This window comes from Limulus polyphemus, unplaced genomic scaffold (assembly GCF_000517525.1).
Source record: "Limulus polyphemus unplaced genomic scaffold, Limulus_polyphemus-2.1.2 Scaffold743, whole genome shotgun sequence".
NCBI classification, from domain to species: Eukaryota; Metazoa; Arthropoda; class Merostomata; order Xiphosura; family Limulidae; genus Limulus; species Limulus polyphemus.
Window position 1 is genome coordinate 220,929 of NW_013666353.1, and position 16,553 is coordinate 237,481.

The following is a 16,553-nucleotide window of genomic DNA, read 5'->3' on the forward strand; positions in this document are numbered from 1 at the left end:
TAACCTTCAGAAAACAACAAATTACTCATTAGCATCCAGAACGTCGAAGAAGTGTTTCTAAGCCTATTTACTAATGAAGGCCGAATATGGGGTCTTCCAATAGATATGCGTGTTGCACATACTTCTCACTTAATTATAGTTAGTGTCGTATACTGGTTTGTTATAGCAATTCAAATGAAACCAAAAATATTTAAACTACTTTAACCTATCTCGATAGATTGTAGGCTATTCCATATAGAGTGATTTCCTTATTTCCTTTTGATATCCGAGAACATCGCATATGCAACATTGGTGAAAGTATGCCACTAGTGTATATGAAGAAAAATAGGGTGAGAACATTAAATTGTGTTGCAACCTTGGCTATAGCATGGCTACACCACTGGTGTACATAAGAAAAAATAGGATTAAAATATTATTCTGTGTTGCATCAGTTTACGGAAATATTGTTGTTTAATTGATTTTTCTGTCTGGATTAGAGAAATTTCCAGAAAGCAGCATCTTTCACGGACCGCAAAGAACTACTTTAACCACGGGTTAAAAATCCCTGATTACAGAATTTCAGGATACTCAACTTAGAGTGCCCTTGCGAATATTTGAAACAAATAAACTTATAAGGCACCGATGGCCCTAAAGTGCGGTCGGCGGTTTTTCATTAACCGGACTGGAACCACGAATTCTCCGATTAACAGTCCCGACACGCTAATCAGAAAAAAATCTGCAAATGCTGATATAAAACAAAGTGCCATGCTTTAAAATGTATGTCGGATTTCGAATAAAACATAATTACATCCCAACAAAACTGAAACTTTTTTCTTGGGGGTGGCTTTGAAATACTTATATATATATATATATATGTGTGTGTGTTTGTATTAATACTCCCCCTCAATTAACTTTTAGAAAACGATCATGTTTGTCCTATGAATAATTCTATACGTATATCAGTACGACTCTAAAACAACTTTTAACACAGCCGATCTTTCTCTCTTCTCATACTTCTTACAATCATGTTTATAACCAATTATGACACTCACAAAATGAAAAAAGAAACATTATCTGGGCAAGAAACTATGTACTAGCATTTGGCAGTATAACAAAACTATGTACTTACATCTGACAGCATAACAAAAAATTATGTACAAGCATCGACAGTATAACAAAAACTATGTACTAGCATCTAACAGTATAACAAAAACTATATACTAGCATTTGATAGTATAACAAAAAACTATGTACTAGCATCTAACAGTATAACAAAACTATGTACTAGCATTTGATAGTATAACAAAAAACTATGTACTAGCATCTGACAGTATAACAAAAACTATGTACTAGCATCTAACAGTATAACAAAAACTATATACTAGCATTTGATAGTATAACAAAAAACTATGTACTAGCATCTGACAGTATAACAAAAACTATGTACTAGCATTTGATAGTATAACAAAAAACTATGTACTAGCATCTGACAGTATAACAAAAACTGCGTACTAGCATCTAACAGTATAACAAAAAACTATGTACTAGCATCTAACAGTATAACAAAAACTATGTACTAGCATCTGACAGTATAACAAAAAATTATCGGCGTTCATATCGAACTTCTGTGTTTCGTAACGAGTTATTCCATTACGCCATCCTGCGATAGATATATAATTACTTGTGTGTTGGACGGTATTATCATGCCGCCGCGTCGCAGTCGATATCTATTATATTGCGATTCGCTTATATCTCACACATTGTTCCGCATCATCAGACTTCCTGTATATTTTGACCCTGTAACTGAAACGCGTTTATAATCTGCAATTAAAACTATTTACCATATGGCTTCCCCAAATAATAAAACTAATATTCTCACGTGAAAAGAAAAAAGCGTTCCTTCCTGTTCTGATTTAAATACAGCCAATATTTTGCTGTACTGGTATTAAAACGAATGGAATACTCAGACAATGTATAACATTTAGCCACTAATAACATAGGATTTATCTCAAGCAAAAATTAATCCATATAAATTATTTGAGGGAAGTGTCAGTAAAAGTTATTTGGGAATAAACCAGTGTTTTTAAAGGTGTATGAGGGGGTGCACTAATATATGCAATGAAATATTCTGAGGGGAAAGAGACAGAATTTTTTAGTTATTTGAGGGGCGAACTAATATGTGTGTGTATAGAGTTACTCTGAGGAGCGATCAATGTTTGTAAATGTTCTATGAGTGACGTAATTATACAGTTGTAGATAAAAGTATTGGTAACCTTAACCAAATACATCATTACTGAAAATAGCTTTATTAGTCCAACTATTTAGTAATCTTAAACCGTTTCTAAACAAAGTGGGAAATACAATACACAACTAAGATTTCTCAAAACCACTGCAATTGAAGTAAATACAAAAATTTCTGGATGATAAGGTATGAATATATTTTCATATGAAAGTCAATTCAGCTAGTTAAAACACTATTCATCAATTAGACTCAACTACATATCAACTGAGATACATTATAAAACCATTAGCCGTACAGCACGTGATTCTTCCCAACATCAACTAAAGAAACACAGTTAGTTGTCAAAACAAAGGCTGGGATCGGGATATGAGAAAAATACTAGCTAACAAATATAGTGATAGAAATAGACATAGAGCATTGCCACGGAAATTTGGAATACCAAAATCCACGATCATAACTATAATCAAGAGATAGACGTCCATGGAAAATTATACGAAATTCACAAAAAATCCCATATTAACGACCAAGGATTAACAGTAAGAACTGGCAATATCTTGCTAACAGTGAGTGAAAGAACTTTACAAATGTAGAAAGAGCTTCTATACACAAAGACGTCGATATAAATTTCATTTCAAACAATTCTTAAAAAGTATATAGGGGAACCCAGTACATTCTTCAAGATAATTCATTAGTCCAGTGAAACTAAGGTTTTCAAGATAATTCGTTAGTCCAGTGAAACTAAGGTTTTCAAGATAATTCGTCAGTCCAGTGAAACTAAGGTTTTCAAGATAATTCGTCAGTCCAGTGAAACTAAGGTTTTCAAGATAATTTGTTAGTCTAATGAAACTAAGATTTTCAAGATAATTCGTTAGTCTAGTGAAACTAAGGTTTTCAAGATAGTTCGTTAGTCCAGTGAAACTAAGGTTTTCAAGATAATTCGTTAGTCTAGCGAAACTAAGGTTTTCAAGATAATTTGTTAGTCTACTGAAACTAAGGTTTTCAAGATAATTCGTTAGTCTAGTGAAACTAAGGTTTTCAAGATAATTCGTTAGTCTAGCGAAACTAAGGTTTTCAAGATAATTTGTTAGTCTACTGAAACTAAGGTTTTCAAGATAATTCGTTAGTCTAGTGAAACTAAGGTTTCCAAGAAAATTCGTTAGTCCAGTGAAACTAAGGTTTTCAAGATAATTTGTTAGTCTAGTGAAACTAAGGTTTTCAAGATAATTTGTTAGTCTAGTGAGACTAAGGTTTTCAAGATAATTCGTTAGTCTAGTGAAACTAAGGTTTTCAAGATAATTCGTTAGTCTAGCGAAACTAAGGTTTTCAAGATAATTCGTTAGTCTAATGAAACTAAGGTTTTCAAGATAGTTCGTTAGTCTAGTGAAACTAAGGTTTTCAAGATAATTCGTTAGTCTAGTGAAACTAAGGTTTTCAAGAAAATTCGTTAGTCCAGTGAAACTAAGGTTTTCAAGATAATTCGTAAGTCCAGTGAAACTAAGGTTTTCAAGATAATTTGTTAGTCCAGTGAAACTAAGGTTTTCAAGATAATTTGTTAGTCTAGTGAAACTAAGGTGTTCAAGATAATTCGTTAGTCTAGTGAAACTAAAGTTAAACTTTTCCCAATGTACCCTGATACATTTGAAGCGAGAAAGGGACGCTTTCAATGAAGAAAACGTTGTGCCTGTAGTTGAACGTGGCGAACTTTCAATCAGGATATGGGATGTTTCAGAAGTTCATGGACTGAAAATATATGATGTGATAGAAGATCGAATGACTGCAGCCATGAATCAAAACTTCTACAAAGTACCATTATACCATCGGTTCATAGGCAGACAGTTCATCTTCCATCATGACAACAACCCAAAGCACACCACTTAATCAACTGGAAAACTGTATGAAATAATGTGCTCTCTGTGATGTGCCCACCACGGGCAACGAAGCCCAGTTTTTAGCGTTATAAGCCTTCAGACTTACTCCTGAGCCACGGGGAGGGGGAGGTCAGCTATGATGTATTTAAGTAAGTTGCAGAACTGTATGTCGACAATTTCCAGTTGTGATGTATTTAGTTGTAGGGTGTCATGAATTGTACCCCGAGGAGAAATCAATGTTTTTTTTTAAGATCCTTGAGGGGTATAATGATATATGCATAGAAGTACTCTAAGGAGAGATTAGTTTTAAAAGTTCCATGAAGAACGTACTAATGTATGTAACAAAGTACTTTAAAGAGAGATCAATGTTTTTCTCAAGTTATTTGGCGTTCGAAAACTAATATATATATATATATCGAAAGAGAGAGAGAGAGAGTGGGAAGGAAGGACATGGAGATTAAACCAACACCCCGGGGTGCCAAGATACCTCTTCCAAGTTTTACAACAGTATCCGGTCATGTGACGTCTTTGTTCAATACTGTATATATATATATATATATCCGTGTCAGTGTAAACTACTTGTACCTGATGATGACAAAACCTTGTCGAAACGTTGTACATTTGCTGTTATGTTAAACTTATATTAAAGTTTTTCTTTATTACCCATTCAAGCCGTCTTCAAGCATTATTAGTCTCAAAGTGGGTTCCTCGTCATCGAAAACGAAAATTGAGATTATTTGTTTGTTTCCATATTCGCACAAAGCTACACAAGTGCTATCTACACTAGCCGTCTCTAATTATAAACTGATAGACCACAGTACGGGTAGCTAGCCCATAGCATCTACCGCCAATCGAATAGTGGAATTCTACCGTCACTCTTATAAAACACCCAAATTGAGGAAACATATTTTACGGCAACGGAACATGAATCATTGGCAGTTAGATTCACAGTCCGGCACACTAACCATAAGCTACGCCCGGTCTAGTATATAGAGAACTATCGCTATTTGTTTGTTTGTTTGGAATTAAGCAAAAAGCTACACAGTGGGCTATCTGTGCTCTGCCCACCACAGGTATCGAAACCCGGTTTCTAGTGTTGTAAGTCCGCAGACATACCACTGTGCCACTGGGGGGCAACTATCTCTAGGGAAAAACAATATAGAGATCATCTGTAGGTATACTACAATTACTGTCTGAAATGGACAAATAAAAAAAAGGGTTACAAGAAACAGCATTTTACAAGAAAAGTGGAAAGTCGTTTCACATCTTTCACCCAGTAAACCATGTGTTGTGCAATTAATCACGGACAGAAGCGTCCTCTGTGGTTGGTTTCAACTGCACTTTAAATATTCAACAAGGTTAATAATGATAAACAATGAAGTTCATGAAGAGAAGCCGCAAAGCAAGAGAAAATACGAGAGGTTAGTAAATCACACAAAAACTTCTTGTAACTTTAAATGTAGCTTAAAAATCAATTTTGCAGCATTAAGTGCGTGTATATATATATATATATAAAAGCATGTATGCATGATACACAAACACACGGATATCAAAGAGGACTGTAATGTTCATGATAAAGAGCTCAGTGTTTAACCTTAAGTGGGAGTATACAAGCTCTATGGATAATGAAAGGAAGAAAGTTAGCCTGAGGACGTATTCGATTTGCAATGTGTACTTTACCAATTATAACTCCACTTATACAAAGCTGTTTGTGTGTGTGTGTGTGTGTTGTGGCGATGGATGCTTTTATATGACCACTCCTGGATTTACGTTTTGTAAATTTAACCTTCAATAGAAAAAATTTTCAACTAGGCAGTTAAGAATTTATTTATAAAGCATAAAGATAGTTTTGATACATTCAGCAAAAGAATGGTTGTGTATGATGTAACATGAACGACGATAATGATTATCACAATAAATAACAATTGCAATTTAGCTAATACGAATTATATTGAAGCTAAAACTGGAAATAAATGAGGATTTCGACAAAGTGAAGGCGATTTCTAATGATGGGAAACCAGTTTTGGAATTAAAATAATAAAAAAGATGAGAATAAAATACTATTCAAAGTTCAGGGAACAATGATTAAAAGGGTGGTAGTGAAGAAAAACATACAATGCTCTAAAATTAAAGCCAGTTTCTTTATTTCATAAAAAGAAGTTTCACAGAATATAATTTTTTCCTCGGCCAGAAATTTAGAGAATTTTTAAGAGGATGGAGTAGCTTCTAAGTTCAATTTTGTCTTCGATATATAAAGCTGTATGGAACAAAACTCGAAACTCTGTCATGTAGGTTCGATGACTAGAGGAGGCGTGCCTTACGAAACTGACCAGAGCACATGCTTCATGAGTTTTATTAAATATAAACATTGTTTTCCTTTCATCCATTTTTTTTTCATTTCCCATGGAGATCTGTTTTGGAGAGCGAGCTAATTGAAATAGAACAGTGCTTCTCAAGAGCCGAATACCAGAATGACTTTACAGCAGCTTTATTCGTGTTCGTTATACCCACAGTTTTGAGAGAAGACTTACGACGGTGCTCAAGATCACCAGGAATGTTCCTAACGCGTTTGTCACGTACAAAATGACTTATTTACTAAACATACACAGAAAGTCGAGTGTTGTAACATATAACTATGATAAATATACGAATATATCAAATCGCTTATTTCGTCTTGCATCTCAGAAGAAAAAAAAAGACATGAAACATAGCCTTTAAAGATATGACTAACAGTTTTACCAATAAGGGCATCTCCAATAGATATTGAGCACCATGAAATATAGCCTCTTGTTATTTATTGGGCAAGTTATTACTGGTAAAACTACTAGTCATATCTTTAACACCATGAAATATAGCCTCTTGTTATTTATTGGGCAAGTCATTACTGGTAAAACTACTAGTCATATCTTTAACACCATGAAATATAGCCTCTTGTTATTTATTGGGCAAGTCATTACTGGTAAAACTACTAGTCATATCTTTAACACTATACATTGAAATATTATTCATATTTGTAACACGAAATATTCTTTTAATGTGTACTAATATATTGTTCTTGAAATAAACACTAGTCACATTTCTGATATGATATAAAACCACCAGTTCCTTCGCTAACACAATATCTTTGAATTCCTTTAATGTTTGTTGGCGTACGTTTACTGATAGTCGCATTATAATAGCATCTCCTACAAGATATAATTTCTTAATATCTAATGACAGGCGTTTATTGATAAACACATATAGTCACATCTCCTACACAATAGGTTTTCTTAATGTCTAATGTTACAGGCGTATATTAATACACGATAGTTTCTAAATGTTTGATGATAAAGAGGTTTATTGATACAAATATAAGCACATATACTACACGATATAGTTTCTTAAAGTTTGGTTATATAGACATTTTTTGATACACGCATGCAGTCAAATCTCTTACACGATATAGATTCTTAATGTCTGGTGATAGAAGCGTTTATTGATAAACGCATATAGTCACATCTCCTACAAGATACATTTTAAAAAGTCTGATGCTATCAGCGTTTATTGATACACGCATATATTTAAATATACTACACGATGCAGTTTCTAAATATATATTTATATATATGTGTTTATTGATAGACTGAATGATCACATTCTTTTCAAATTATTTTTCACTTTCTTCCTAGGCAATATTCAAGACGCATGCGCGCTTACTACACACTGGTATCACAACTTTTCCACATAATTCTCCCTGATTAAACACCACTTCAGCTTGTAATCTGGTTACAACTTTAGAACATACGTCAGAGTAAGCTACTACAAAAAAGTATCTTCAAAGAAGATCATTGTAACTTGATGGTAGACAATAAAACGTTGCATCTTTATTTAGATACTTATATTTATTTAACGAGCCGTCGAACATAATAAATAAGATAGCTATCGTCTTATAAAAGAACACAGAGCGACTGACCAAAATATATTATAATAATTCACATAACTAAATAGCGTGGTTCGCATGCGGGTGCAGACTCTGTGACAGAAAACGAACACAATATTCTCTGGCCTTTCCAAGTTTTGAAAGAATTTTTTGATTTGCTTAGCCAATCAGCACACGTTTAATGATACACGAATAATAGTCATAACATTAAACCTATAGTTTTTTCTTTATAGACGCATTCATTATTGTTTTAAATAGTAGTCATATTTTACTAATACGTTTTACTTTCTTAATCACTGCCAAAAATGCGTTTATCGACAAATATACTACCAACAACTCTAATATGATATATAGTTTCTTAACATGTTAGCTGACTTTTAATTATGGACCGCGTGACACACCGGTGGGCCACAGACAATTCTGTTTCAAAGCCAAATTTCTCTTGTAAAATATGAGTTTGGGACACCGTGACTGTTCTTCGGTATTTTTACAATGTTTACTTTTATTTATCATCAATTTATTATGTGGTAGCCAACGTGATAATGGCTATCGGTACGAACAGAAAAACTTTCATGCTTGACTATTTCCAAAATACACCAGCTGTACCCAGACGACGGCTTCTAATGACTTGATTGTACAAACTGAAAGCAAAGAAATCAACGGGAGATTTCTAAAAATAATTTCGTACAGGATGGTACCATGTCCTTGCTACTCCTAAGTTGATATGTCAATTTCCCCAAATTTTTGTTTTTCTTGAAGTTAAGTTTCAGTACAGAAGTTTTATAGTTAGGATGGAGTAAGTTCATTCAGAATTTTACAGTTATGATTGAGAGTGTTTATCCAGAAGGTTTACATTTAGAAATATTTATCCAGGTTTACAGATCGGAATAAGTGAGTTCATTCAGAAAATCTACAATTAGGAGTGGGTGAATTCACTCAGAAGTTTACTGTTAGGATTGAGTGAGGTCATTCAGAAGTTTACAGTTACAAATAAGAGTATTTATCCAGAAGTTTTACAGTCAGGACTAACAGTGTTTATCCAGAAGTTTTACGGTTACTATTAAGAATATTTATCCAGAAGGTTTAAAGTTAGAAGTGAGAGTGTTTATCCAAAAGGTTGACAGCCAGGACTAACAGTGTTTATCCAAAAGTTTTACGGTTACTATTAAGAATGTTTATCCAGAAGTTTTACAATTATGAATTTTTATCCAGAAAGTTTATAGTATAAACTGTTTAAACGAAAGTTATAAGAGCTATCAAGAGTGTGAGAAACTCTCTTCTGTTATACATATATATATATACATATATATGTGTGTGTGTGTGTCGAGTTTAAAGCTAAAATGTTCATAAACAATCCTGTGCTTCAATCACATTCAAGTGGGAACTATACAAACCAAATAACTCATAACTTTTTAACATTATGGGACGGCTGAGAAAGCAGTGTTTAAATTATACTAAACCTTACTTCTGAGGTTTTTTTGTATAATTAAAACATAATTCAAGCAGTACTCACACAACCGTCCTATATAATGGTAAAATGTGAGAAGTAATTTTGAGTGGTATAATTCAAATATAGATCACACTATCGCGTCCTAATAGTCAACCTTACTTCTCACATTTTACCATTATATAGGAGAGTTGAGTGAGTAATGTTTTAATTATACTAACAACCTTACTTCTCACATTTTACCATTATATAGGACAGTTGAGTGAGTAATGTTTTAATTATACTAACAACCTTACTTCTCACATTTTACAGTATACAGAACGTTTGTGTGAATAGTGTTTCAACAATATCAATGATCTAGCTTCTTAAATTTTACCAAAAATAAGGTTTTGTGCGCAATGTTTGAATTGTATCAGTTGCATTACTTCTTAGATTCTTCACACTTTTATAAAACATTGGTAACGACAATCTCTGTGAAAGTTGTTTCTCTATATCTATAATTTAGTTACAAAAGTAAGCATGTCTATCAATAGATTTTAACCAAGATATTAACTTTATTTTTATTATTCGTTGTGTTTTCAACATTTGGATCATAAATTATATTTTAAGTCTCAAGGTTTTAGCTCGAATTCATTATAACAATAATAAAATAAAACAAAGAAAACGACATTCGCCACCAGAAACAACTGATCTCCAAACATTACAGAGATGTTCTGTAGATCAACAAGGCTGACTGGACACACACACAAAGAAACGATATGTGACGGATCATTCTGGGTGGGTCCTGGCTGTCATATTCGAAACAAAGTTAGATCTCATTAATCACTTGTCTTCTTCAGCCACGTCATTTTCAATATATGTCACCTCATGGAATTGAACTCCACATGTTTTCTTTTGTCGTTGATATCGGTTGCTTAGCAACAGGATATATTTTATTATGTTCCACACTTGTTTCAATTACTCTTCTGATTCCTCCACGTGTAGAACGATTGGCTTTACCTAGAATTACGTGTACATACAGCTACTGAATGTGTGGGTAAGATGTGACATCACGATGACTGCGATTGTTTTCTATCATCCTATCACATAGTCAAAGAACTCCCTAACCTAAGCCGTTAGTTTCGACTATACCATACAAACACAACAATGTGGGATTAAAGCCGTCAGCTACTCAAACTTTAAACATCTATAAAGTAAGTATGTTAAAGAAAAACATTTTTTTTCTTTTTAAAGATATATATATATATGAAACTTGATAGCAAAATTCGAACTAAAATGTAGGTAGAATTTAATATAAAATGCATAATGTATTCTTACATGAAATCTAAAGTTCTAGGTAGATTTTTATATAAAATCTAAAGTTCTAGCTGTTATTCTTTATTTGATATCAGTATTCTTAATTATTGAATCCATCAGCAAATTTATTGAGAGTCTGATTAGTTGTTTCTTCTTCAGTTCAAGACTACAAGGTTATACTTGTCACATTAACACGAAAACTTGATGTACCCTATAATTAAGTGACTGTGACTTTAAACGTGAACTGTCAAACCTCCAAATGGTTCAACAAACACTAATTACCAATAGTTAATGACTAGCCAAATAATGATTACAGAATAAAAAGGGTAAAGATCAAGCTGACAAGCATGGTCGAATGCCATCCATTTCAATATTATATAGCAATACAGCTGTTGCTTTTATTTTGTACTTCATACTTCAACTGTTTTAATATCGAATAACAAGTTGACGTTCTCGTAATTATGTTAACACGAATATTTCTATTTATAAATAATTTATTGAACATACGATGTATTAGTATTCTCAGATATTTGTGAAACACAGTTCTTCTGTCAGTCTATACACCCGGAGACTTGAAACTTTCACTGGCTAATGTCAAGTGACACTCGAACTGTTGTTTCAGCTCTGTGAACAGTTCGCACATTCTAGCAATGCTATATAGCAGTCATGCGAGTGGTCTTCCCAAGGAATTATACTACATTCCGGTCGCATACAAAAACGTCTTTGTGAATTTATTCAAGATCCAAAACGTTCTGTAATATCGAAGAAACAATAATAAAATATCGATGGTCTAAAAATTATACACAGGGCATATTATAAAAAAAAGAAAAGTATATCCTCAATACGTTTATTGGTTGGATGGGGTTGCTATGGCCCATGCTTTATATACAAGTTTATTGCAAACTAACACTTTGATCATATCTATTCATACTAGTTATCAACAGGTTATTGAAATAAAAACTGAGTTGTTTTCAATAAAGCTTAGCATACTAGTTATTAATATATTCTTGAGGTAATAATTGAGTTGTTTTTGATACAGCCGAGAGAAATATTAGCGTACTAGTTATAAATAGCTTTTGAGGCAATAACTGATACAGCTGACAGAAACTTAGCACAGTGGTTATTAATATATTGTCAGGGTAATAATTGAGTTGCTTTGAATATAGCTGAAAGCAATGAGACTGAGTAGAGCAAGAAGCGAACAAAAAACCTGCATTTCAAAGACACGTTGTAATCCATTTATTATATAATTCTTTTGTCTAGGAGTTATTAGTATAATGGGAATTCACACTAAAATTCACTATACATGTTTGTGTTAAATAAATATAGTTGTTCCAGGGTTTCTTACCTAGGGTATAGAATTGATTCCCCAGTGTAATTTACCTATCACATCTTTTTAAACTCTTATGCGATTTTGTTATTTATTATGTAATGATAATGTAACTGGTAACACTGACGAGCATCATTAGAAGTGGATTACATTGTATCTGTGAAATGAATATATTATCATTAGAAGTGAATTACATTGTATCTGTGAAATGAATATATTATCATTAGAAGTGGATTACACTGTATCTGTGAAATTAATATATTATCATTAGAAGTGGATTACAATGTATTTGTGAAATGAATATATCATCATTAGAAGTGGATTACATTGTATCTGTGAAATGAATATATTATCATTAGAAGTGGATTACATTGTATCTGTGAAATTAATATATTATCATTAGAAGTGGATTACATTGTATCTGTGAAATTAATATATTTACATATTCGTTCCAGCGTTCCAGACTTTGCCCACTCCCGAAAAAACAAAAAAGGTTTAGCATGCTAGTTATTAATAGACTATTGAGGTAATAATTGTTGTTTTCATTATAAGTGAAAGAAGGCTTAGCATACTCATCATTAATAGATTGTTGAAGTGATAAAAGAATTGTGCGTCAGCTTGAATTTGAAACTGAGTAACGTTACTCTTGTGAATGATAAATGAACAAACAGATGAAAACAAGTAATTTACTCAGTTCAGCAGTCATTAAACAAATAACAAATTATATATGGAATATGCACACTGTATATAGCATGTATCAATTTTAAACTCATTAGGATAACTTGTAACATAGCACATGCTGGTTTTACCTCTATATAATAATTGGTTTAAGATGTAACATATCGGGTTCATTTTCTTCATAATAATTGGTTTAGTATGCCACATTTCGGTTTCATATTCACCATAATAATTGGTTTAGTATGCCACATTTCGGTTTCATATTCACCATAATAATTGGTTTAAGGTGCCACATCAGAATAACTGATTTAAAACTCTTTGTGTCGATTTTGCCTTTTCAGTTTAATTTGTTTAACGTTTTTGATATTTTCAAAATGACTGGAACTTTAAACTAAATGGTCAGGTTAAACACCATTAGGGTTCAAATATAGCTGTCTTTAACCTAGAATTACTGACTAGAAGGAGAGAAGCCATTCAACAGCCCCGCCGCTACAAGGGCTTTGCCTGGCTTTAAATCTAATAACGAGTACGGCTGTAACTCTTGTAACGCACCCAAAGCTAAAATTGCGGAGTGTGTTTGGCAGCACTGAAGCACGAACCTTGGACCTTCTGATACGAAATCTGGCGTGATAACCATAAGCCAAAGCCTTACCTTAATTTGTTTTGTCATTTATATGTTTCGGTTGCACTATGTATGTGATGCCACATATTGATTTGAAAGTTTAAACAACTTCATGTGAAGTAAAGTTACAATGATATTTCAACTTAGAGCTTAGTTTAAACGCTATACTAAATTTTTCAACATTTGATAGCATATAATTTGTACACAAAATAAAAATAATTTATTAGTTTCTAGCTCCTCTTTCAAATCCATGATCATATTTTTTTAAATACCAAGTACGGGATAGGGGAAGAGTGGGAGGCAAAATATTAGGTGACATAGAAACTAAAGTTCAAGGGATATAAAACAACAGTAAGATTTTAAAAAGTTAGGTTTAACTCTATTTAGTTTGGCAACATTCCCAGGTGTTGTGAAATATGTGATGACAGACTAGATCAGAACGGTGAAAGATAAATGATGCTTATTGGAGTATTGATAGGCTAGAAGAAAACGACGTTAGATAAGGGATGCTTATTGGAGTATTGATAAGCTAGAAGAAAACGACGTTAGATAAGGGGTGCTTATTGGAGTATTGATAAGCTAGAAGAAAACGACGTTAGATAAGGGGTGCTTATTGGAGTATTGATAAGCTAGAAGAAAACGACGTTAGATAAGGGGTGCTTATTGGAGTATTGATAGGCTAGAAGAAAACGACGTTAGATAAGGGATGCTTATTGGAGTATTGATAGGCTAGAAGAAAACGACGTTAGATAAGGGATTCTTATTGGAGTATTGATAGGCTAGAAGAAAACGACGTTAGATAAGGGATGCTTATTGGAGTATTGATAGGCTAGAAGAAAACGACGTTAGATAAGGGATTCTTATTGGAGTATTGATAGGCTAGAAGAAAACGACGTTAGATAAGGGATGCTTATTGGAGTATTGATAGGCTAGAAGAAAACGACGATAGATAAGGGATAATCATGATACTAGAGGACAACGATGGTAGATAAAGATGACGATAATTGGAGTGCTGATAGACTAAAATAGAAAGATGATAAATAAGGAATGATCATTAGAGTGGTGATATACTAGAAACGAACAACCATAGATAATTGGAGTGATGACTAGAATAGAACGATAATAATCAAAAATTACTGTTACACGAGTGTCACTTCCATCGTATAATTTACTTCGATTACACGTATATCAATGAGTCGAACAAAATCCACATGTTTTTTTATATTATTATGTGAAGGGCGATTGTTTAGATTACAATAAAGCTAGTGAACACACAGGATTTTATCCTTTATCATTTAGACAAATGGTTGTATGCCACATAATCCAGGTCAGACCTTTGAGCTACCAGTGTACCCTTGAGACATATAATTTGTTTAAAAAATAACTTAAGAGTGGGGTATGTTAATAAAAAGAAATTAAACAGAAAAATAATTCAAAGGGGAATGAACAATACACAAATGTTGAGTCCTGGTTAGTTGAATTCCCCAGAGACTTCCTTCCAATTTTGAGGAGTGAGGTATGTTTTATTTTTAGTTTTTCAAAGGCTCTCCCGTATGCCCAGAGGGGACATGTTCTATGAGTTGAGAACCATTGACCTAGGCTACGCTTTGAGCGGCAGGTACACGCAAAAGTATCCAGTAAAAGATTGTTCTCATTCTCTCAGCTATAATACAAGTTAAGTTCTGTTTAAATAGTTTAATAACTCATTCAAAACAGAGGTGTGATAGTACTAATATCTTTGATGATTTAATGCGTGCTTACTGCACATATTAAGTCATCAAGTTTTAAACAATGCCTCTCATGTGCTACACATGACGTCACTATTTCAACAATGACGTCATATCTCTTGTTACAGCTAGATTTTAGCATCAGGTGGTTCATGGCAGAAACTCCCATACCAATAAATCACAAAGAGTATTTTTTTCATTGTCATTCCCTTTTAAACACAGTTTAATTAAGCACGCATAAGAACAGGTAGCTAGTGAGTCATACAAGGTCCACTGATGCAGGCTAGTAACGATAACTCCACCCACATGAAGAGGTGGAAAACCACGTTCACACAATTTTGTACAGAGCTCTCAAGGACAGAAGTTTCCATGCATTCGTAATCGATGTTTAGATAGCATAAAACAATATTCTAAAAAGTAGCGCTTATAAGTTCAATGTAATGTTAACACCAGAAATTACTAGTTTGTTAACGCTTTCATTAAATGATCGCCCTTTTCGATAACATAACTCTCTCTCTAGCGATTATCATTAAAGAAAAAACAAAAACCAATAAGCACGTGCTGAGTATCGTATCGTACAGTGATGATGGAAAACAACGTTGTAAATACTTTCATATATCTTTATTTATAGTGTTTTATGAAGAGTCCCACAGTTCTGCTTTTATAAATTCTAAAAACTCATACCATTAACATCTGCAGTTGTCAAAAGGCTTTGGTGAAGTTGTTAACTGCTTCAGTATGGTTTTCTAAAAGCTCCATGCTTGTAAGTTATGTCGTTAAATATACAACATGTAATAGTAAAATTATATTCAGATATCTTGACATTTCTTGACCTTATTTGTATTTTATTTTTTAGAGTTTAAGTCATGTTAAGTTTGTTTTCAGGTTCTGAATACTGAAGCTGCATTTTGCATAAAACCCGAAACGTAGCCTGAAACACAGACGTTTGGTATGGTTTAGTTTGGGTGTTGTTTAGCACAAAGCAACACACTGGTATCAAAATCAAATTTTTAGCATATTAAGTCTGCAGACTTACCGCTGAGCCTCTGGGGGGATGGGACACACACAGACAAAATAAACAAAGAAATAATACTAAACCGAATATGATGTCTCAACCCACCTAAAAATTAAGATAGTTGTAATACAATGTTGTAGAATATGTTTTATTTATTTGTTTCTTATTAAGGTGTTTATATTGTTGTTTTACCAGATGGTAGTTTGACGACGTGTTATGTTCGTAGCGTGATATCAAGAACCTTTTAATAGTTTAGAAAGTGATTCGATTACATAATTAAATAGTTTTAATAAAATGTTGTAGAATATGTTTTATTTGTTTGTTTTTTATTTAGATGTTTATATTGTTGTTTTACCAGAGGGTAGTTTAACGACGTGTTATGTTCGTAGCGTGATATCAAGAACCCTTTAATAGTTTAGGAAGTGATTCG

At 33.0% G+C, this 16,553-nt stretch overlaps 1 protein-coding gene across 2 annotated transcripts in view; it reads right to left on the reverse strand.

Annotated features, from left to right (window-relative positions):
- Positions 1-16,553, reverse strand: part of LOC111085963 — a 30,727-nt gene that overhangs the window by 9,077 nt on the left and 5,097 nt on the right. The window contains exon 2 of one of the 2 annotated variants that reach the window (XM_022386978.1): positions 11,259-11,503. The exons of the other annotated variant lie outside the window; for it this stretch is intronic. The gene's annotated coding sequence lies outside the window, so the exon portion shown is untranslated. The remainder of the gene's footprint in view (positions 1-11,258; positions 11,504-16,553) is intronic. 2 annotated transcript variants of the gene reach the window in all.